This window comes from Antechinus flavipes, chromosome 1 (genome assembly GCF_016432865.1).
Source record: "Antechinus flavipes isolate AdamAnt ecotype Samford, QLD, Australia chromosome 1, AdamAnt_v2, whole genome shotgun sequence".
Lineage (NCBI taxonomy): Eukaryota > Metazoa > Chordata > Mammalia > Dasyuromorphia > Dasyuridae > Antechinus > Antechinus flavipes.
In genome coordinates, this window is record NC_067398.1 from 451,559,633 (window position 1) to 451,582,186 (window position 22,554).

At 31.7% G+C, this 22,554-nt stretch overlaps 1 protein-coding gene across 4 annotated transcripts in view; it reads left to right on the top strand.

Annotated features, from left to right (window-relative positions):
• The window catches only part of NCOA2 (nuclear receptor coactivator 2), a 302,628-nt gene that overhangs the window by 120,012 nt on the left and 160,062 nt on the right, over positions 1 to 22,554 (top strand). The gene's annotated exons all lie outside the window — the stretch shown is intronic.

Below are 22,554 nucleotides of genomic sequence, written 5' to 3' on the forward strand. Positions count from 1 at the left end.
CTAACTTTCATATTTCACTTTAAGATTTTCAAAATTCTTTATATATGTTTTCTCATTTGATGCCTAGTAGTTGAAAATCAAGCTTAGAGTGCAAGGCCAGTACTTGTGGGACCAGAAAAGGTTTCCTGAGGAATATATCTTAAGCATTTTTATATATATCCTTTCCCCATTACTAGATTGAAAACTGGAAAATCAAGGTCTGTTGACATATTGATCTTTATTTCTCTAAGTACACATTTTTACAACATGAACATTTCAAACACTTAAATGCTTATTCAGTTGATTCATCTTAACATTAATGTTGTGGTCCAATTACATGCTTTCCTCACCAGAAATGATTAGTGATGTATCTGTGAAGAGTTGTGCTTTTTTTCATTTTTGTTATTGATATTTGGAATTTTTTCAAATGTGGATTTTTCATTTGTGGATGTGAGTAACATTAACAGATAGAAATTCATATAAAAACAAACAACTTTACATATTATGACTGCCAAATGTTCATCATTTTTTCTTTTTTTTCCCCCAGTATTTTTTTATTTATTTAAAGAAACAGAATAAGAAAAAAGAGAAACAAAAAAGGAATACAAAATAAAATAAAACAAAAAGATAACATTTTTAAATGCCCAACAGAACATCAGCAAGAATTCAAAATATATTACAACAAATACCATTTCAAGAAATTATATATATATACATATATATGTAGAAGAAATTGTTCATGAATGCTCTTTTTTTTTCTTTATTTCCTTGTAATTTGTTCTTTTGTTCTCTTCTGTATACCTTTTTTACTTTATTTTTCCCTCCCTTTCATCCCTACCCCCAACCACATGCAGGTTGTAGGTAAGAAAGGACATATTTATATATACATATGTAGACATACACACACTGTCTGTCTCTCTCTCTTTCTCTCTCTCTCTCTCTTTCTCTCTCTCCTAACCCTGTAGACTCTTTGCTTTAACTCTGCTTCTAACTTGCCTTGCTATTATTTAATCTTTCCCCAACCATCGATCTGTCCCTTGTTTTCTCCCCATACCCTTTGTTTCCCTGTCCACCCATTCCTCCTTCCTTATTTCTTTATAGATTTTGGAGGGTGCTATACCCTTCGTAGTATATATGTAGTGTTGCCTATTTAACCCATTCCTGATGTAACTAGGTTTTCAGAATTATGGGCCCTCTCTCCCCCTTCAATATCTCTGTGTCTCTTCTTCCTTTGCAGCTCATTTGTGTACCATAATTACTATTTTTACCTTAGCTCTGTGCCAGTCTTTCTTTTGAACTTCCCTCTTATTGATGTCAATCTTAAACATAATGTTATACATTTCCCATGTAAATAAAAAATATATATATTTTGTACATATTGAGTTCCTTGAAATTAATCTTTGATATTGGCTCTTGTGTGTTAAATTAAGTTCAAGGTTTGTTGATGGACATTCAGTAAACTTGAAGAATTTCTATTTTTTTCTCATTCACTATTATAGATAATTTTGCTGGATATGATATTTTTGGTTGCAGGCCTAGTTCTTTTGATTGTCAGTAGATATGATTACAAAACTAGTGGTCTTTTATTGTGACTGCTGAAAAATCCTGTACAATTCTAACTGTAGCTCCAGCATATTTGAATTGGCTTTTTCTTGTTTGTTATAAAATTTTCTCTTTGACCTGGGGGTTTTGAAAATTTGGCAATAATATTCCTATGTGTTTTCCACAAAGGATCTCATTGAGAATCGGTGCATTTTTTCTATTTCTACTTTCCCCTCTTGTTATATTACTCCAAGACAATTTTCTTGGATTATTTCTTGTGATATTATGTCAAAGTCTGTTTTTTTGTTGTCACAATTTTCAGGCAGTTCAATTATTCTTATATTTTCTCTTCTTGATCTGTTCTGGATCTGTTGTTTTTCTTAGATGTTTCACATTCTGGTCTATTTTTTCATTCATTATAATCTGTTTTGTTATTTCTTGGTCTCTCATAGTTCTACTGGCTCCCCTTTGCCCAATTCTAATTTTCAAAAAGTTATTCTTGTATTTGAGACACTCTATATCTCCTTTTCTAGTTGGTTAACTTTTTTTTTCATAATCTTATTTTTCTTGTCTGGTCTTTATTAGTTTTTCCTCAATGTCTCTCATTCAATTTTTAAATTCTTTTTTGAGTTTTATAAATTCTCTTTGGGCAGAGAGTCATTTCATGGTACTCTTTGGGGTAGAAGTTTTTTTGTTTGTTTTTTTAACCTCAATGTCCTCCTTTAAAAATGAATCCTGGTCTTTCTTGTTCCCATAGTATGTTTCCACAGTAGAGTTTTTTCTTCTTTGTTGGTCCAAATTTTTTTTTTTGGAGGATTAGTGTAAGCACTTCTAATCCTGGTGTAGGGGTGGGGGGATAGTGCCTATGCAAATTCAGCTCTCCCCTCTGACTAGGAACCCCAAACCAAGAACTCTCCCCTCCAGCAAGTGCCTGCAGCCAGCATCATTCCTGCCTGACTGCTCACTGGGCATACTGGTTCCCTCTAGCCCGGTGCTGGGTCTCTGTAGCACAGCTAGACCTAATGTTCCTAATCAGCAGAGGTTCCTTCAGTCTACCCAGAATCAGACCCCTCTCCACAAATGGTCCTGGAGGTGAAAGTTTCTGCAGTTCCTGTTCTGGCTCCAACAAAACACAGCTAGCCCCAGGACTCCCCATTTGGTGTTTCTGCTGGGCTAGTCCAGAGGTATTTGCACTTCACTTGGGTTAACTCCTGGTCCCAGGTCTTTCTTTGGATCTGCTGGGGTTGTATATGGGGGAACCCTGTTCTGCTCCAATTCTTCTTGATTTTTCAAGAAAAATGTCTTCTTGATTTGTTTGCCCTGAGACGCAAATTTGTTTTATTTGTGGTGAAATCGGAAGAGCTTGAAATTCACCAATCTACTCCACCATCTTTCCAGACTCCTTCCCCATTTGTTCTGCATTTTTAAATAAGCTTACTTTGTCAATTATTTGTTTACCTATTAGCTATTCATTTAAGAATATCTTTAAGTAGAGAAGTTTGATTTGGAAGTATACACATTTTTCTTTGAGCCTGCATGCATGTGAGTATGGATATGTGGGAAGGGACCACATATACTAAGTTTTGATCATCTTAGCCTCAGCAAAGTACACTTATGACTGAAACAGCAAGAAATTTCATATTGATGCCATTACTATTTCATTTGTCTAACTTATAATGATTGGCATGGGATCAAAGTCCGTGGTCTTTAGGAGGAGAAGTGAAGAATGTAGGCAAGCTTCCATATGGCTTATTAAAGATGGATCCTGGTTTCTGGAGTCGAACCGGAAGTCTTCCCTGCTGAGCAAGCTGTGGCAGAGAGACTCTGACTCTCTCCTTCAGCCCTCCAATCCTTTCCTATTATTAACTCACCACAACACATTCAGTAAGCACTAATCCTGAGGAGAGCTGTCACATCACCATATCATCTAAGTATATATTTATGGAACCATTATCTCACATGGAGTAGATAATTAGCCTCAAGTACTCTGCTGTCTTAGATTCAAGTACACTTTTCAGAGTTCGAGCCCTATGCAATGGTTCCAGCCCTCAACATCCATAGACATTTTCCACTTTGTAACAAATACCTAGACACAGCAGGATGAAGCTTGATTAGTAATATTACTTTATTTCTTTACTTCCAGGAGACAGATTTCTCCCAGTATGATGTCCATTGTTAGTTACAAACTCAGTGTCACTACAGGGAAAATAGGGAGGTACTACGAACTTCAAGGCCTGGGTCCAGTTAAGCTTATTGTTATTTTATCTTGTTTTTCATATTAAGTAATCATCTTAGTACTAGATTATATTTTTGAATGTATCATGGGGGTTCATAGGCAGGGAGGTTTTTGTGTTAGGTCTTATTGAATTGACTTCTTATTGATTTTTGCAGAAAAACTGAGCAGAATGTAATATTTAACAATTGCTAAATGTGAATTAAACATATGGTATGAATGTTCATAGTTTCCTTATAGTTAAATAAATGAGGATATCAAGTACTTGGATGAAAGGCTTCTTTTGTGGCAATGTTGCCTATAGAGCTAAGTGTTGCTGTTTTCTAGATAAGCAGAATTATTTAATTTGAGTACTTCCTCTTTAAAATCACAAATTTCTGGTGTTGGGAGCTAAATGTCCTCTTGGGTGTTTGCCATAAAGCACTGGGAATTATGATGTAATTGAACCAATATAGAGGTCTACATTGCAAAATCATGTCACAATTTACTTTGCCTATTCAGGAAAGGTGAGATATTAGAATTATCAGGAATGTGATCGGCCAGATTAAGTTCTTTGCCGCAGCTTAGCTTTTGGACAGAACGGTTCACTGGAAGTCAGACCTAGTTTCTGGTCCCTTCTCTGCTACTAATGCTGTTTGAGAGAATTGAGGAGAATCACTTAATTCCTTAAATCTCATATAATACTGTAAAACAGCAATTAAACACAACAATTTGGTACTAGTTAGAAATAGAAAAGTATGCCAACTACTTAATAGACAAGCATTTATTAGGCCACTGTCAGTACATATCATACCATACACTGTAATTGACACTGGTTATACATAGGCCAAAGTAAATAATCACTGCTCACAAGGGACTTAAAGAGATAAAGAAAAAGCAGAAAATCTGAGTTTAAATTCAGTGTTTGATGAACCCAAAAATATAAATTACTTTGGTAGAATTATTAAATGTAAGTGAGGTAAGGAAATTGTACTTGGCTTTTAAGACTTTTAGTGTTTCATGTATTTGCAAAAATTTTAAAAATATTTTCTAAAAAAAATTCCAGTTATGATATTATTGAATTGGGAATTTAGGTTGGTATCAAGAGGCCATAGAAAACAAATGAAAATTCAATTTTATTGAATTCTGGGTCATGGAAAAACTATTTAAACCAGATACTTAATCCTTCATTTTGATGGCAGTTTTATTATAGTTCAGAAATTGGTTTTTGTTGCCTAACTATAAGGTGGAAAGTGGAATAGAAGGTAATTTTAAGCTAATGTATTTTCAGAACTGTTTCCTACATAATAATTATTCATGCTTTTACATTATTAGAGTAGAATAGAAATGCAATATTCCCTTGGGGTTAACTCAACATCTGTTGGACAAATTGGTTCAGTGTAACAAGTCTGTTATTAATATCCAACAGAAGATACCATTTTATAAACCCACTGGAATCTAGATTTTAGTGCCCTTGTTTTCTTTTTTAACTGTAAACTCTGGTGCCTCTCAACTTGCACCTCATCCCTAAACTATTATAATGGTTAATATTCCTACTGCTTCAAATTTTTTATTAAGTTTCTTATTATCTTTCTGAAACACTAAGTGATTCTTTCTCTCATCTTCTTCCCCATTATTCATTCCTATTCTAATCCTTGAGCATTATATCCTAGGTATTTCTTAAAGATGTTGAGAAAAACCTAAATTAATAAGACAGCATTTTGAATTTTTAACTCGTGCACATGTATCTTTTTAGTAATATAAATTGCTATTTATTGAAGACAACTAAAGTGGCTTGTAGTAGATGATTCCTGTGGTAAAGGTCCTGATAACTGGTGATTACAGAGCATTTCTTTCAAAGGACTGCCCCAGTTGCTAGTCTTGGCATAGTCTTTGGAGTTTAGTGCCACTGGAATTTGTTACATTACTTTTAATGGGAGGAATTAGAGAATCTTATTTTATAGGGTAAATATCTACAATAGCAATAATATTATTTAAATTAATAGTGAATTAACATTTTTCTGATGATAGTAATAAAGAGGACCTGCATTAATTCAGATTTTCCAGAATTCTGCTCATACTTCTCATACTTCATTTTCTAGGATGATGATAATATGAGTAGCTTGTTTATAAATAAAACACAATAAATCTTTTATGTGTCTAAAAGGAAAAGTAACTCTAAATTAACTGCTTCTTTACGAGAAGGTGAAGTATGCTGATAATATGTCTGATTTCACTCGGTTACATAGCCAAAATTAAATGTTTTTATTCCCAAAACTTTCAAGTTTTTATGATTGGGGTTCATTTTACATTAAAGTTTGGTTATCATCGCCCATATGCTTTTAATTAAACTAACAATGGAAAACTCTTCCCCTAGCCAGGTGGGAAAATTATTGTTATTGCAGACAAGGAACTCATTTATTAATTAGTTGCATCAGATTTTATTAAATGAACTTTATATAATCCAGGGAAATTTTGAAGGAAGGTATCTATGTAATTCTTAAATTTCTTTTCCCCTTAACATTCTTCTTGAGTTTCTTCTGACTTTTTATTTCTGTGTAAGAATTTCAGTTTTTTTTTGTTTGTTTGTTTTATTTGTTTGTTTTTTTAGCACAGTGGTTGTTTACAAAGCCACATACAGCTTTTTGTACATTACAATAATGTAAAACTACTTTTTACAAAACTTTTTTGTCAAGAAAGCATTTTGGGCTTTGATATATATTATGGGACTCCATGGTCACATTGTCACTGAGGACTTTGTGCATTAATGTTATGAGGACAGATAGTTATGAGGACAAATAGTATTTCTGAAAGTAAGTAGTAAGAAAATAAGAGAGTTGTCACTGTAGCTTTCTTTCTGTCTCCACATGTTCCATTTCTTTTCTTTAAGAAGAATGACTTCTCTTGGAGAATAATAGTAAGGTGAAAGGAGGATGAGGAGCAGTTTGTATTGCAATAGAAGTGTGTATAATTTTTTTGTTCCTGGAAGAAAACTTAAATCATGAAGTTGCATGAAATCTGGGCTGAGAGTTACAGTCTGTGAGTCCTCGATTTGCTCAATTGTCCACATTGTGTTTAGAGAACCTGATTTGTAATGGGTCAGTTTTTAAAAGCACAAATTCATTTTATTATAACGTGGCATCATTATTAGTTTATTATCAGTTAGTAATAGTAGTCAGAATGACACATGACTCTTTGAAGGCTTGTATATGATGTAGGAAGCATTTATATAAATTTTATTCTCTTTAGTAATTTAATGTTTCAAACACTGATACTTAGTATAATCAGTATACTTACTGCAAATGAAAATCATTTCAGTTACAAATAGAATTTTACAGTGCTAGAGCTTGAGGGATCATCTAATACAATTATGTCCAATTTTTTAAAATAGTGAGCTATATGATCATAAATCCATACATATATGGTGACTGCATATGCATGAATTTAATTATAAAAGTATATTGGTTTCAGTTTCAATTTCTAATTCATCAGGATAAGCTATTGTGATATAATCATAATACAAGTCAATTACAAGATCAACGTCTATTTTTTTTTTCCCTTCCTTGTTTTCTGGGTTTTTTTTTAATTCTAAAAAAATTAATTTTAGTGTTTTAAATATATTATTAGAATACTTTAATTAGCATGATGATTTTAAACAAATGTAAGTAGACACAATGTTAAGTATCTCCAAAATAGTTTCCTTTCTAAAACAAATTGTTCATCTTTAATAACCTAGTTTGATTCTTTTTAAAAATAAATGTTATTGATTTTTGTTTTTCCATTAGTTTCCCAATGAATCTTTCTCTTGTCCATCTTTCAATTAACAATTCCTTATAATAGAAAGAAAAAAGTTTTAAGGAAGGGAAGTTCAACAAAACTAATAATTCTTTGAAATTTTTTGACAATTTATTCTGTAAGCTACACTCATAATCCTTTACCTTCACAAAGAACAGATAGCGTTGACTTTTGGGATCAGTTTTGGCATGCAGTTTTGATGTTTTTGTTTGTGACACCGTTACTGTCACTAATCATGACACTTCCTGTATTCTCCATAATTGTTATACTCATTGTTTCCTTAAGCACAATGATACTTGTATTACTGTGTACTGCATTTTGCACTACAACTTATTTAATTGCCTCCAGTGGGTGGACATCTAGTTGTGTGATCTTAGTTCAAATCCATCCCAAGACACTTAACTGTATGACCCTGGACAAGGCATTTAACCCCATTTGCCTTAGTTTCCTCATCAGTATAATGAATATAATGGCAAACCATTCCAGTATCTTTGCCCCCCCCCAAAAAAAAAAACAAAAAAAACCCAAAGTAGTCTCAAAAGATAGACATGATTGAAATAATTGAATAGCAAAGTCCTTGGACATCCACTTTGTTTCAACTTGTTTGCTATTTCAAAAAAAAAAAAAGGCAATATAAATGATTTGGTGTATCTGTGACTTTTCTTTTGTCATTGTCATTGATGCCTAGCACTCAAATCCTCTAGATCAAAAGGTATTAACATTTTAGTTACTCTTTTCTCATTAAAAATTTAAAAAGTGCTTTTTTTCCCCTGAGGCAATTGGGATTAAGACTTGCCCAAGGTCATAAGCTTGGTAGTGTTTAGTGACTGAGGCCAGATTTGAATTGAGGTCCTCCTGACTTCAGAATAGTACTATAAATAAATAGATAGATAGATAGATAAGTAAATGAATGAATGAATGAATGAATGGTTTTTAAAATTAGCAAGCATTTCTTTTCCTGTAAACTCCCAATGTGTCCCTTTCCTCTATATTACAATTTAGAGAGGGGAGAGGGAATAAGTTCTTATAACAAATATGCCTGGTCTAGCAAAACAAATTCCCACACTGATTTGTCTGAAAGTGTAATTCTACATGTTAAAAAGTCTACTCCTGATTTCTCTGTCAGGCGATATATATAAGCATTTTACTTTTTGTTCTTATACACACATTCACACCCCTTCTCCATGGCAAAACAAATAGTTTATAAAGCCTTTAAAATTTATCATTTCTCTATGAAGTTATTTTCATTATATGACTTTTCCCTCCTAGTTCTATTTTGGTCTGCTTGTCAAGTTTCTTCTTAAACTGTCCCATTTCTCATTGCAGAATAATAATATTTCATTTTATTCATATACTACATTTTCTTTAGACTCTCCCTGATAGGAGTATAACTCCTTAGTTTCCAATTTTTGACAATCAGGAAAAGACCTCTCATAAGTATTTTGAAAATAAATAGATTTTTTTATTTGATTTTAGGGGGATTAATATAGGAGTGATATTAATGGACCAAAATGTATGTACAGTGTAGTAATTTGGAGGGTATAGTTCCAGTTTGCTTTGTAATTTAGAAGTAAATCTAGAAGTGATATTACTGGGTCAAAATGAATGTACAGTGTATTAATTTGAAGAAGGTAGCTCCAGTTTGCTCTCTTTAAAGACTGGGCCAAAATCAATTTGATCAGTGCTCCTGTTCTCCTTCAATCTCTTTGATACCTATTAAAAATTATCTTATTATTTTTATGTATTAATATATTTTATTATATTTGTTGTCTTCCTTATGTTGCACCATCCCTGTATTCCTGGTATAAACCCAGCCTGATGATAGTGTATTGTTGTGATCTAGTTCAGATGGATCTGAATCGGTCCCTGTTTGGGTGCCAAAATGTGGTGAGCTTTTTCTTCCCAAAACACAGCCAGGTGATAAAAGTTCAGATCTTTTATTATCTCCAATATAGTCCGGTTAGCTTAGAGGCCTATCTCTCTGCTTGGTTCCAAGAGCTCTTGCCCCTTTGTCCTTTGCTTCTGCCACCAAGTTGAATCTGTCTTGCCTTGAAGAGAGGGCTTCTGGCGTAATTCTGCTGAAATCCCGACTTGTAGCTTCTTCACTCTGAAGAACTTCGACTGGCCCATTGAAGCTCTATTTATGCTCAAGAGAGGGATTGTGGGTTTTCTCCCATAGTGCTCTCTGGCCCAAAGAGCTTCAAGGGAGGTGTGAACTCATTGAACTCCAATGAGTAAAGGTGTGAACACAAGCCTTGTATTAATTAGTTCTGCTTAGTACCTTGTTTCAGGTTCTGCCCAAAACATCTTCTTGTAAGATTAGATCAACTCTAATTAGTTAGCAGTTAGTAAGGATTCCAACAGTGTATAAACTTTCTAGCAAAATGTGTTTTAGAAAAAGAGTAATTTCTTTTTCTAATAATAGGTTTTTAAAATATCTTTATTTGCATAACTACCTCTTCAATTCTGGATCATAGTATACAAACCCATACACTCAGTGCCTATAGATATGATACAGTCTGGACAATGTGTGGTTTTCATCAATTAAAATTTTTATATAATGATATATTTTGATTTAAGCATGAATCTTATTGAGGAAGATTCCCCATAATATCCATAACATACATAAATAGGAGCATGTGGAAAGCCCTAACTATTAAAAATTTGTTGACTAATTTCTCTCTCTCTCTGTGTGTCTCTCTCTCTTGTCTCTCTCTCTATCTCTTCCCCTTTCCCTCTCCCCTCCCTCCTTTTTTTCCTTCCCTCCTCATACTAATCCATGTATTAGAGATAACATCTTAAGATTGTTCTTTTGTTTTATATACTCATGCACAGCAATGGGTTGAGGGTAATAAAAAATATTTTGAACTACAATATTATTTGGAAAGGTTATCTGTTTCCTTCTCATTCTCATTGAAGATGCCTTAGATATGAATATAGATTATTCTCACAAAGGTTCTTATAAATATATTAATTAGGCTCATTTTTATCTTTTTATAAAGATAAATAAATATTTATCTATTTATAAAGAAATTAAAGTAGGACCTATTCTCCCAATTTGCCTCTTTGTATATGTATCCCACTCTCTACCTTAAGTTAAAGCTAATTGCTTTTAGTTTATTGGTAATAACTAAACAACACATTTTAGCGAGATCTGGGAAGATTTAGATGAGATAATGTAAAGTAAAATGAGCACAAACAGGGAAATGATGCTATGACAACAGTATTGTAAAGCCAACTCTAAAAGACTTAAGAACTCTTGTCACTGTAGTAACCAACCATAGTTCAGCTCCGTCAAGATGAGATATGCTGCCTATCTACTGATGGAAAAGAGGTAGACTCAAAATACAAATTGAGGTCTATTTTTTATACATGGTCATTGTGGGAATTTGACTATAAATGTATGCAATAAAGTTTTTTGGATTTGTTTTTTCTTTCTTGAGAAAGGTATTCATGTAGAATTCAAGTAGAAGGGAGAAATTGTATCCTTGAAAATGAAATGAAATATATTTATAGGCTTACATTCTGCCTTTATGTTATTCTTCCTGACTGAAGTGATGATTGTATTCTTTTGGAATTGGCTGTGAGTAACTACTGAGAGCAGAGTCTGGCAAAAAGCCATAATAATTTTAAAATTCAAGAGTTCAGATGATAATATGGTGGACATATGTTTGTCTAAATAAAATGTAAAATGATTTTACATAAATGGTCTCATTTCTGGAACTGATTTTTATTCATTGTTATAAGATAGCCTTTAAAAATTTATATCATTTTGTCTAAAGAAAATTATTAAGCACCTGCTATGTGTACAACATGATAGGTCTCATTCATATAGACAAAAATTAAACAGTCTCTGTTGTCCAAGAGCTTATATTCTATCAGAAGAAACAGTATGTGTACTAGATAGATAGATATTATGATAAAGGGGAACGTAGCAGATGGAAGAAACAAGAAAGGCCTCAAATAGTTTAAAAAAAAAAAAAAACCTGAAATAGCTTTAGGGAAGTTGATGTCAGAGGATGAGAAATTTAGAATTTGACTCATTTGACAAGATATTTAAATAATGTTCAATATTAGCTTAACTCCCAGAAAAATCTATCAACTAATGGTAAAAAGAATGCAGTGTTCCAGTACTAATATAATACATTTTGGCATTACCCCCCAAAAATTAGTGATTGATAATGAATGATGGAAAATACTGTAAACTTTTGACCATATTTCATAAAGCATAAAGTAAAGCATATATATACAGATAGCAAGATCTAATATATAATGTATTTTCATCTCAAAAGCATTTAAAGTTTTGCATATCAGGTCTTCATTGGTAAAGCCATTTTTAAAAATGTGATGCACATACACGGATAAGACTTCAGAGATGCTGGTCAGACTTATTTTGGGCTAACTATATAATTAGTTTTAGTAATAGTTTTTGTGTGTATGTGTGTTCACATTTTGTGTGATTTTGTGACCAGTTTAAAAAAAAAAAAGAAAGCAAACCAGGAGTGGGGAGGAAATTTCTTATATTTTGGTGATTTGCTAATACTAATTTATTTCTACTTATATCTTACTATATAATTTTTATCATATTAAAGTATTGATGGCATATTTTAACAAATGGAATAAGAACAATATTCATTGACAGAATATGAATATCAACCATGAGTAAATTATTTTAAAAGTAATTTTAAGTGATAATTTATTAAGTTTTTAACACAAATAAGCAGAAAACTGAGTAAATAATGCTTTAGGCCTTGCATTTTTGATTTCCTTCACAGGCTAATGCTACACTATTTCAAAGTCCGATTCTTTTTGAACAGCAAAATTACTCTTTGGATATGTATACTAATATTGTACTTAATTTATACTTTAACATATTTAATATATATTGGTCAACCTGCCATCTGGGGGAGGGGGTGGGAGAAAGGAGGGGAAAAATTGGAACAAAAGGTTTGGCAATTGTCAATGCTGTAAAATTACCCATGCATATAACTTGTAAATAAAAAGCTATAATAAATTAAAATAATAATAACAATAATACTTTAGGCTTGATTTTGACAATAACCATAGCTATATATACCATTTTCAGTTGTAAATTTTTCTCTCATTTAGTATAATCATTATCTGATACTCCAAAATAATATAATAGTCTTATGTTCAGAATAAGAATTTTCTTCCCTTGATATGATAAATTTACATAAAAGTATAATCATTTAGGAATGATATTTTATAATTATAAAAAGTATTTTAGTTAACTAGCCAGTCAGTTTAATGTATCCCTATTCTCTTTTCATCAAATAAAGAAAAAATAATTTCCTATTTGCTGTTTGGAGATCTAATCACTATTCTTTCCTTCTCCTTTCACTTTTACCTCTCTCCCTTCCATTTGCTGATTTGTAATCCGACTGTTGTACCAGGTGTTTGGGGGTGGAGATTAGGAGATTCTGACTTATAGAGTCTGTTATATTGAGAGACTTCTATATTAAATCTATGATTCAGGTTTTTTTTAAGTCCTTATTTGTCCACAATTAGTCTTATCACAGACAAAAATAAAAATTCATGATAAAATTAGCAATCATTTCTGACAGAAAATTTGAATAAAGAATCCTGTGGACAAAATAAGTCAGATATTACTTATGATTTGGAAAGAGTGGAAGAGGTTAATATTTAATCATGTGCTTTGTTTTTATTGAATTTTGCTTAATTTTATGAATAGTCCTCCAAAGATGAAGCAAAAATGAAACTTTTATATTTGTGTAAGGAAAATTTTAAAAGCTTGAATGAATCTAGTTTTTATTGATCAATTAATATTTATTAAATAGCTCCTAATTGTCACTTGTGTTAAGCTCTAAAAGAGTTTACATTCAGGAGCATGAAGAAGTGTGTGTGTGTGTTATATGGGGGGGGGAATTATACATATGTGTGTGTGTATGTATACCCACACACACGGGTATAAAGAAAATAAATATAAAGTAATTTAAGAGAAAGAAATGTTAAATTTGATTGTGGAACTAAGAAAGACTTCATGTAGAAGGTAATGTTCAGGGATTTTTAGAGCAGAGGGTAGAGAGAGAGTAAATTATAAGTAAAGGGAGATGACCCATGCAAGGGAATGGAAATGGTAAATGAAAAATGAGTATTGTGTGTTAGGAACAGCTATGCCAAATTAGATAGCATCTGAGATGGGAAGAAATGTTCAACACATTTGGAAGGGTATATTAAGGCCAAGTTATAGAAGATTTCAAATGCCAATTATAGGGGTTTATAGTTTATTTCAGAGGCAATAGAATTATTAAAGAAATGATCGTGTAGCCTGTCAGATTGGCTAAGATGACAGGAAAAAATAATGATGAATGTTGGAAGGGATGCGGGAAACCTGGGACACTAATGCATTGTTGGTGGAGTTGTGAACGAATCCAACCATTCTGGAGAGCAATCTGGAATTATGCCCAAAAAGTTATCAAACTGTGCATACCCTTTGATCCAGCAGTGTTACTTCTAGGCTTATATACCAAAGAAATACTAAAGAAGGGAAAGGGACCTGTATGTGCCAAAATGTTTGTGGCAGCCCTGTTTGTAGTGGCTAGAAACTGGAAATTGAATAGATGCCCATCAATTGGAGAATGGCTGGGTAAATTGTGGTATATGAATGTTATGGAATGTTATTGTTCTGTAAGAAATGACCAGCAGGATGAATACAGAGAGGCTTGGAGAGACTTACATGAACTGATGCTAAGTAAAATGAGCAGAACCAGGAGATCATTATACACTTCAACAATGATATTGTATGAGGATGTATTCTGATGGAAGTGGATTTCATTGACAAAGAGACCTAACTCAGTTTCTTTTTTTTTTTAAATTTTATTTTATTTAATAATCACTTTATATTGACAGAATCCATGCCAGGGCAATTTTTTACAACATTATCCCTTGCGCTTGCTTATGTTTCGGTTTTTCCCCTCCCTCCCTCCACCCCCTCCCCAAGATGGCAAGCAATCCTATATATCTAACTCAGTTTCAATTGATAAATGATGGACAGAAGCAGCTACGTCCAAAGAAAGAACACAGGGAAATGAATGCGAACTATTTGCATTTTTGTTTTTCTTCCCGGGTTATTTTTACCTTCTAAATCCAATTCTCCCTATGCAACAAGAGAACTGTTCTGCAAACATATATTGTATCTAGGATATATTGCGCTCTCTCTCTCTCTCTCTCTCTCTCTCTCTCTCTCTCTATATATATATATATATATATATATATATATATATATGTATGTAAAATTGGAACAGAAGCGAGTGCAAGGGATAATGTTATAAAAAAATTACTCTGGCATGGATTCTGTCAATAAAAAATTATTATAAAATTAAAAAAAAAAAGAAATGATCGTGTAAATAAAACCTATGCTTTAAACTGAGATTCTACCTCAACATCCAAGAAAATGGCAGGTATTGGAGGGGCTATGAAAATGAGTATATTAATGATTGTTGATAATGATTGATGATTGTGAATTGGTATGGGCATTCTCAAAAGCAATTTGTAACTATGCTCTAAGTCATTACATTATATAGTAATCTAGTGATATCACTCTAAGATCTTTACCCAAAAGAAATCAAAGAAAGAGGAAGAGGACTCCTATGTATAAAAATATTTATGATAGTTCTTTTGTTTTTATAAAATATTCAAATCCAGGAAATAATTTTATATAGTAACAACATTGTAAAAATGAACAACTTTGGAATCTTATCAATTACATGACTAACTATAACTTCAGGATGATATTCTGAAATATGTTAAAGTATGCTACTCACTTCTTGACAGAGAAGTGCTAAGCTCAAAATGCCCAATATGGTGTTGAAAATGTAAGAGGAAATTTATTTTTATAGACTATTTGTAATTGTTTTAAGAATTTCCTTTTTCCTCTGTGTTCTTTGAAGCTCAGAAAGTTAAAAGACTGGTACTCTCAACAGAAATAAAGGTGTTTGGTAGAGACAACTTTCTCCAACTCTTCACTTATCATCTGTCTCCATGAGAATAGCCTTCTTTTGTCTCCCCTATGTTCTTGGAATATAATAAAATAAGAATTTTTCAATTAAAATGATGAATCTTGTTTTCATGGGACTTTGGCCTTCACTAAAGAAGCCTTTCCATTTCAGTCTAACATGTTACTCTTTGCTCAAACATTACTCTAACATGTTATCTTTGCTCAACTCTTGGTCCCAGGTTAGTATCCATTTGTAGTGATATTCTGAGATTAAAAACATTTTTGATGAGCTTTTATTGGTTATCTATTTAAATGCATTTCATAATCTGAGCATTAGCTGTATTTGATTTTTCCTCTTAATTGATACTCTGGAGATGGTTTGGGCAAACCAGTTGGAGTGGTTGCAGAACTTTTCCAGGTACTTTTGAAAAACAGTACATCTAGCTCTATCATCTGCTCACAGGAATTTTTTGAAAAATTTACCATTATAGATTATAGGTATTAGTGATAATATTATGTTACTATTAATAACAAAAAATCATAGCAGAATATATAGGGATTCTAGTCTACTTTCATATGTTATTTCATTTGATCCTCACCATGAGATAGTGAAGTCCTATTGTTTATTATCCCCATTTTATAGATAAGGAAACTATAAGACTGAGAGATTAAGTGATTTACTCCAGGTCACATGATTAATAAAGAGGTTCTAGCAAAATTTAGACCCAAGTCTTCATGATTCCAGTCCAACGCTGTCCACTTTTTTTATTTTTCTGTATTACATTGCTGAATATTTTTGCTGAGTACTTAATCTGATGTTTAAAGTCCCCTTTGTTGTCTTTCAGGGAATCTTCATCTGTTTTGTTGTGTACATGAGATATTGTTATTAGAAAATCGCCTTTATGATGGAGTTTTATTTTTCTGATTCAAGTCCTTTTTTATAATCACCAAACAGTAGACAAAATAGAATGTTATGTTTTCTTTTAGTTTTGAGATAGTGATGCATTTTTTAATCTTGCTTTTCAAAGGCTGCTTTTTCCATACTAAAATACTTCATTGAGGATTCATATATAGATTGTTCCCATAAAGATTTTATAAGAAAATGGGTACATACGTTACTAGTTGTTTATGTAATCTTCAGAGATTTTTTCCTATCCTTTTTAATCTTAAAACTTTCCCTCTGAGGTTATCTCATTTTTCCTATTTACATTTTTATTTGCATATAAGTAAAAATATTTATACTTATTTTTACATAATTTGTTTGCATGTTATACTTCCCTGTTAGACTGTATGGTCTCTTTTTTGCTTTTTTCTGTATTCCCAGCATTTTGCATAGTGACTAGCACATAGTAGTTGCTTAAATAATGTTTTGATTTATTAGTCACCTTTTGTGCCGGGGGTAGGGAGGGTGGGAAAAGTGGGGGGGGGGGGAGAGTAATAATTGGACTTCAGATTATCCCTTTTCTGGCCCCACACCCTTTTAGTATTCCTTTTTTGTCATTTAATATATCTAACTTTTGGTGCTCTCACAAGCAGGTCTTCATTAAGAAACTGCATTTTTTCCCAATATAATTGCCTTTCTCCTGTTTGTTCTTTTACATCATTTGTCATTTACTTCAGATATCTAGGATTGTGATGCTAGAATCCAACTACTACTGCCTTTTATGATGGTGCAACCACTTTATCTTAATCTTTATAAACCTTTTCCACTTTTCTTCTCTATTTGTTGTTCTCTTTTCATTTTTACTTTTAAATGCCTAAATGCCTTTGGAATTGCTTTATTTGGATTTCTTGCTAAGTTTTTATTTTATTTAAACAAATTTTACCCTCAATACTTTCTGACATGAAAGTTATTATCATCATCTTTTTGTTATTTAAAAACAAACAGATTTTGGGAGGGATCTTTTGGGGTTTTTTCGGTTTGGTGGGGTTGGAATAGGTTTTATATCATCTAAACTTCTGTTTACAGTTGTAACCATACCATTTTGGATATTCCCATTTCTTAATCCTGTATACTTGTTTAATAGTTCAGAATTGAGTTAAGTTCTATGCCATATCATCTTATCATTTTCTCATTCTTTGTTAAATAAATTGGTAGTCTAGGCAGTGGGTTCAGGCATAACATCTCTCTACTTTAATAAAATGTATGTTCTCGTCTTAAAATATAATCTTCAAAAAAATTCAGTTTATTTGTTGCTTACCATGATCAAGACCTTCCATATCTTTTCTTGAAAAAAAAATTTATAATGCAAATGTTTGAGGCTTCTGTGTACTCTCATTTCTTTTTCTTGAACCATGCTTTGCTGTTTATTTCTTCCCTTAATTGTCTACACTTTCATTGAAATCACTGTGCATTAAAATGGGATATTGAGTTATTTGAAAAGCTTTATTGTATTCCTTTTAGAATTTCTCTTTTTTAATGAATATCACTTGATTTTGATGATTGTTATTTTGTAATCTATATTGAAGTCTGCCATTATTATTATATCTTATTCCCCTCAGGCCTTCCCTTTTTTTATTATTTTGTTTAAATTCATAACTTTTTTGTACTTCTAGATGAAGCTTATAGTTTTTTTCCTAGTTCTATAAAATAAGCCTTTGATATTTGGATTGTTATGGCATTGCATAAGTAAATTAACTTAGGAAATATTTTTATTATGTCATTTTAATTATGTGTTTTAAGCTTTTCATGAGTAATGTTTATCCAATTAGTTAGATTTGACCTTGTTTTTGTAAAGATTATTTTGTCATTATATTCATATATTTTCTGTGAATTTCTTAATGGATAGACTCAAGTATTTTATATAGTCTGTATTTTGAAAGAAATTTTGCTTTCTCTTCCTTTTCTTTGTGTTGATGATGTTCAGAAATTCTGGTTTTATGTGGATATATTTTATATTCTATAGTGTTGCTGATGTTTTTATTTTACTTAATTTTTTACTTGACTCTAAATGTCCTTTCATATAGCATCATGTGATTTGCAAAAAAGCCATTATTTTGTTTCCTTTTTTTATTTGTTTATTCTCTTGGTTTATCTTATTTTATCATTATAGATAACTTTTTTTTTTAATACCAAATCAATTCTTATTGGTAATACAAACATTCTTGTACTACTTCTGATCTTATAAAAAGTCTTCCAGTATTTTTCAGGTATAATTTTTGCTTTTTTGGTTCAGGTACTTCCCATGTTAAGGAAAAGTCCATTTATTCCTATGCTTTCTAATGTTTTATTATGAGTTTTTCTTTTCTTTCTTTTCTTTTTTTTTTTTTGAAAGAAAAAATAGCTGCTGCATTTTGTCAGAAAGCCTTTTCATTATTTTTGGATCTAAAAAAGTGAGGGCTTTTTAAATCTTTGTTATACTTTGGTATCTTTCTGTAGCCCCTTGGGTAATATTTTATTTCATATTTTTTGTTTCAGTGTTGAATAGGAATGTTGATCCTGAGGTTTGTCTCTTCCTGGTTTGGATATCATGATTACATTTGTATCATAGAAAGATACTTCAGTGATCCGTTTTCCTATTTTCAGAAAATAGTGTGTAATATTCAGGTTAATTGTTCTTCAAATGTTTGAGAGAATATACTTATAAATTCATTTTATTTTGTAGTTGTTTTATTTGGAGATTCCTTTATTTGATTTCTTTCTGTGCTATTGTGTTATTTAAATATTGTTTCTTCTATATTTTTATAAGTAAACTGACTCATTGTTTTGGAATATTTTTAACTTGTTTCTTTGATCTTCAGAATTGCTGCTTTGTTTAGTTGCAAGGTTCTTATGATTTTTTTAAATTGTGTGTCCAATTCATTGATTTGTTTTTTCTCCATTTCATTGCTGAGAAGCATTTAAATATATAAAATTTTCTCTAAAGTCTTCTTTATCAGGATCTTATGAGTTTTGGTACATTATCTCATTATTCTGATTTACTTTGGTGAAATTTTCAGTTTTTTGCATTTTTTATGATATGCCAGTTCTTTAGTACTGTTTTTGTTCTCCATTTTAAAAAAAAAAAATTCTTCAAAGGCTTTTTATTATGGTTCAGTAAAGGATATATTGAACACATTTCTTATTTATTTTAGAGGATTTTATATATCTAAGTACATTGTTAATTTCTTTTTTACGTTCCATGAATAATTGAGAAACATGTGGACTCTTTTCTGTTCCCATTCAGTAGTTGTCAGGGATCTATCATCTTTAATTAAAAAAAAAAAAAGCTTTATTGAAGTCAGAAAAGAGTACTTTGAGGTCTTTCACTAATTTTTTCTATTTTTTTGAGGTATTAATAAAATTGAGGTAATTGTATTCTCTTACTGTATTTTTACATGGTATTATTTTTATGTGCTATCATTATTGGTATTTAAAACTATTAAAATTTTCATGGTTTCTTCTCCCTGACATTCAATGATGTTTTCATTATTCTGATGCTGTGCTGTTTTTGCTGCATTTAAATAATTGATATTACTTAATCATCTGTTGATGTTTTGTTTTTAAGCATTATGTAGTTTTCCTGTTTATGTAATTTTGTTCTCTTTCTCTGACAATTTTTATAGTTTTTTGTTTAGCTCAAGCATTAAAATGTTTGGTTCATCTCATTTTAACTCTAAGTGAATCTTTTATGTATCTAGTATGCTTTTTCAAATAACATGTTGAATTGTATTTTCTAATCCACTCTGCTACCTCTTCCTTTTTTTTTTTTTAGTGGTTTCTTTGCAGTTTTATTAATTTTGCATTTGTCACTAACTTGTCCTCTCATTCATTCTCCCCTCCCTTACCACTTATTTCTGTATTTCTCACCCCATTCCCTTGATTGGAAGAAGACATTGAAATGGGAGTTTACCTAACACTTAAACTCTATAAATAACTCAATATGTGTGCATTTAAGGTTATTCAACCATTCTCTCTTCCCCTTATTCCACTCCTTTCAGAGAGTTTTTCAAAAAGAAAATCTTAACCTAGCCATACCCCATCCATCACATTTGGGTTTGTTTTTATTATTGTTATTCCTTAACTATTCTGCCCTCTTTTTTTTTTTTCCCTTGGATATTAAAAAAAATTTTTTTTGCAGATTTTAAGTTTGTTTCCCTTCTTCCTTCTTTCGTTGCCCTTTCTACCCTCTTCCCCCTCTTCCCTCCTCCTATCAACATTTTCTCATACACATACAAACACATGCACATGTAAATATACACACATATATGTATACATATGTGCACACTCATACATATATAACCATACTTTTATTTATCTGTTCTTTCTCTAGCTATGAGTAATATCTTCCTTCATAAGTCTTCTCCAGCCCCTTTTCTTAACCACCCCTCCCATTTCCCCATATCCATATATTTCTTCTTGAATTTAATGTATTTCCAAACTGTGTACTTTGTGAGTGAGTGTGTGTGTGTGTGTGTGTATAGATGTGTGTCTGAATGTTTTCAACTTTCCCTTCTCTAGACAAATAGAGGTGAGTTTCTTGGAATACTCCTTCCTTTCTCTATGCTTTTACTTTCATCATCTCATTTAACTTTATTAGTTAATATGGTTGGTTGATTGCCCTTCCTCTTCTTTTGTTCCCTATTATAGGTCCCTATCTATTTCCTTCTCTTAAGACCTCAGAGGAGATTTTTGAATACATTAGGATTCTTAAAAGATATTTGTTTCTTCTCTTTTTCTATTAGTATATAAATAATTTATCTTTATCTAGTCCCCTCAAGTTGATTATTATATGGGTATACCTTTCTGTGTGTTCCATTAAATTGATTAAATTTGCTCATCATTCTCTTGTCTTTTAGAATAGATCCCTCCCTTTATCATATAAAGTCTCTTATCTTCAGCCTCTCCCAGACTCATACTTACTGCCTATAAACATGTCCATGTCATTTTGGTTCTTAATAAATCGTTACTTGATCTATCCATGGCTAACCTCCTTGGAAAAGATATATAATTAGTGCTTCCACTTCCTTTCTCCCCACAATCTTCTTATTTTTCTGAAGTTTGACTTTTAACTAAGAGTTTGTGTTATATTCTGCTGCTTTCTCTAAAGTTCCTAGTGATCTCTAAATCAAATCCAATGGTCTTTTCTTAATCCTCATCTTTCCTAAGCAGTTTACAGTCTTTGACACTTTCAGTTATCCTTTTCTCTCTTACTTTTTCTGACATGGCTTTTTTCTGATTTTCCTGTCAAACTCTCACCACTCCTCAATTTCTTTTGTTGGAACTTTACCTATTTCATTAATGGGACCATTAACTGTGGTTGTCCCTAAAAGTTTTTGTTCTCATCAGCTTCAAAGATTTCGGTGATCATATCTCTATGTTGAAGATTTTAAAATTTATTTATCTAGTCCTATCTTATTTAAAAAAAAAAAAAGTCTTGTATTTCCAACTGCTTTTTGAACATGTCATACTGGATGTCCCATAGATATCTTAAACCTAACAAGTCTCAAACTAATATTATCTGTCCACCTAATCCCCTTTCTTCCTTACATCTCTTCCCTATTACAGTCCAACCCGCATTGACACATTATATTGGTCTTCCTCATATATTTCCCCACTCCCTTCTTTCCCCAGAATCATATATAAAATCCTCTATTTGGCTTTTAAAACACTTTTGTCATTACTTTGTTCCTTCCTGCTTTTCCTTTTCTTTTTCCATTCTCTTTTCTCACCTACTCAATGATCTTTTCATACTGGTCCCCTTTTTATTATCACATATTCAGAGCCTGGTCATTTGTTCTGACTATTGATCATGCGTGGAAATACCTTTCTTTCATCCCTTGTCGCTACACTTCCCTGACTTCTTTCAAAATAGTCAGCTTATTTTATTTTATGTTATTCATATATTATATTAACAATTTGTATTATAATAATACTTACAGCATGATGATTTAGTAATAACATAATTACATGACAAATATTCCTATGATAATTATATATGTGTCATATACTTATATAGCTTATATTGTTATATGCCAGACACTGTGCTCTCAAGCCTATGTTTGTACCTATGTACAAACACACTATATATAAGATAAAGAGTGTAAATAATTAAGAGAGGGAAAACCT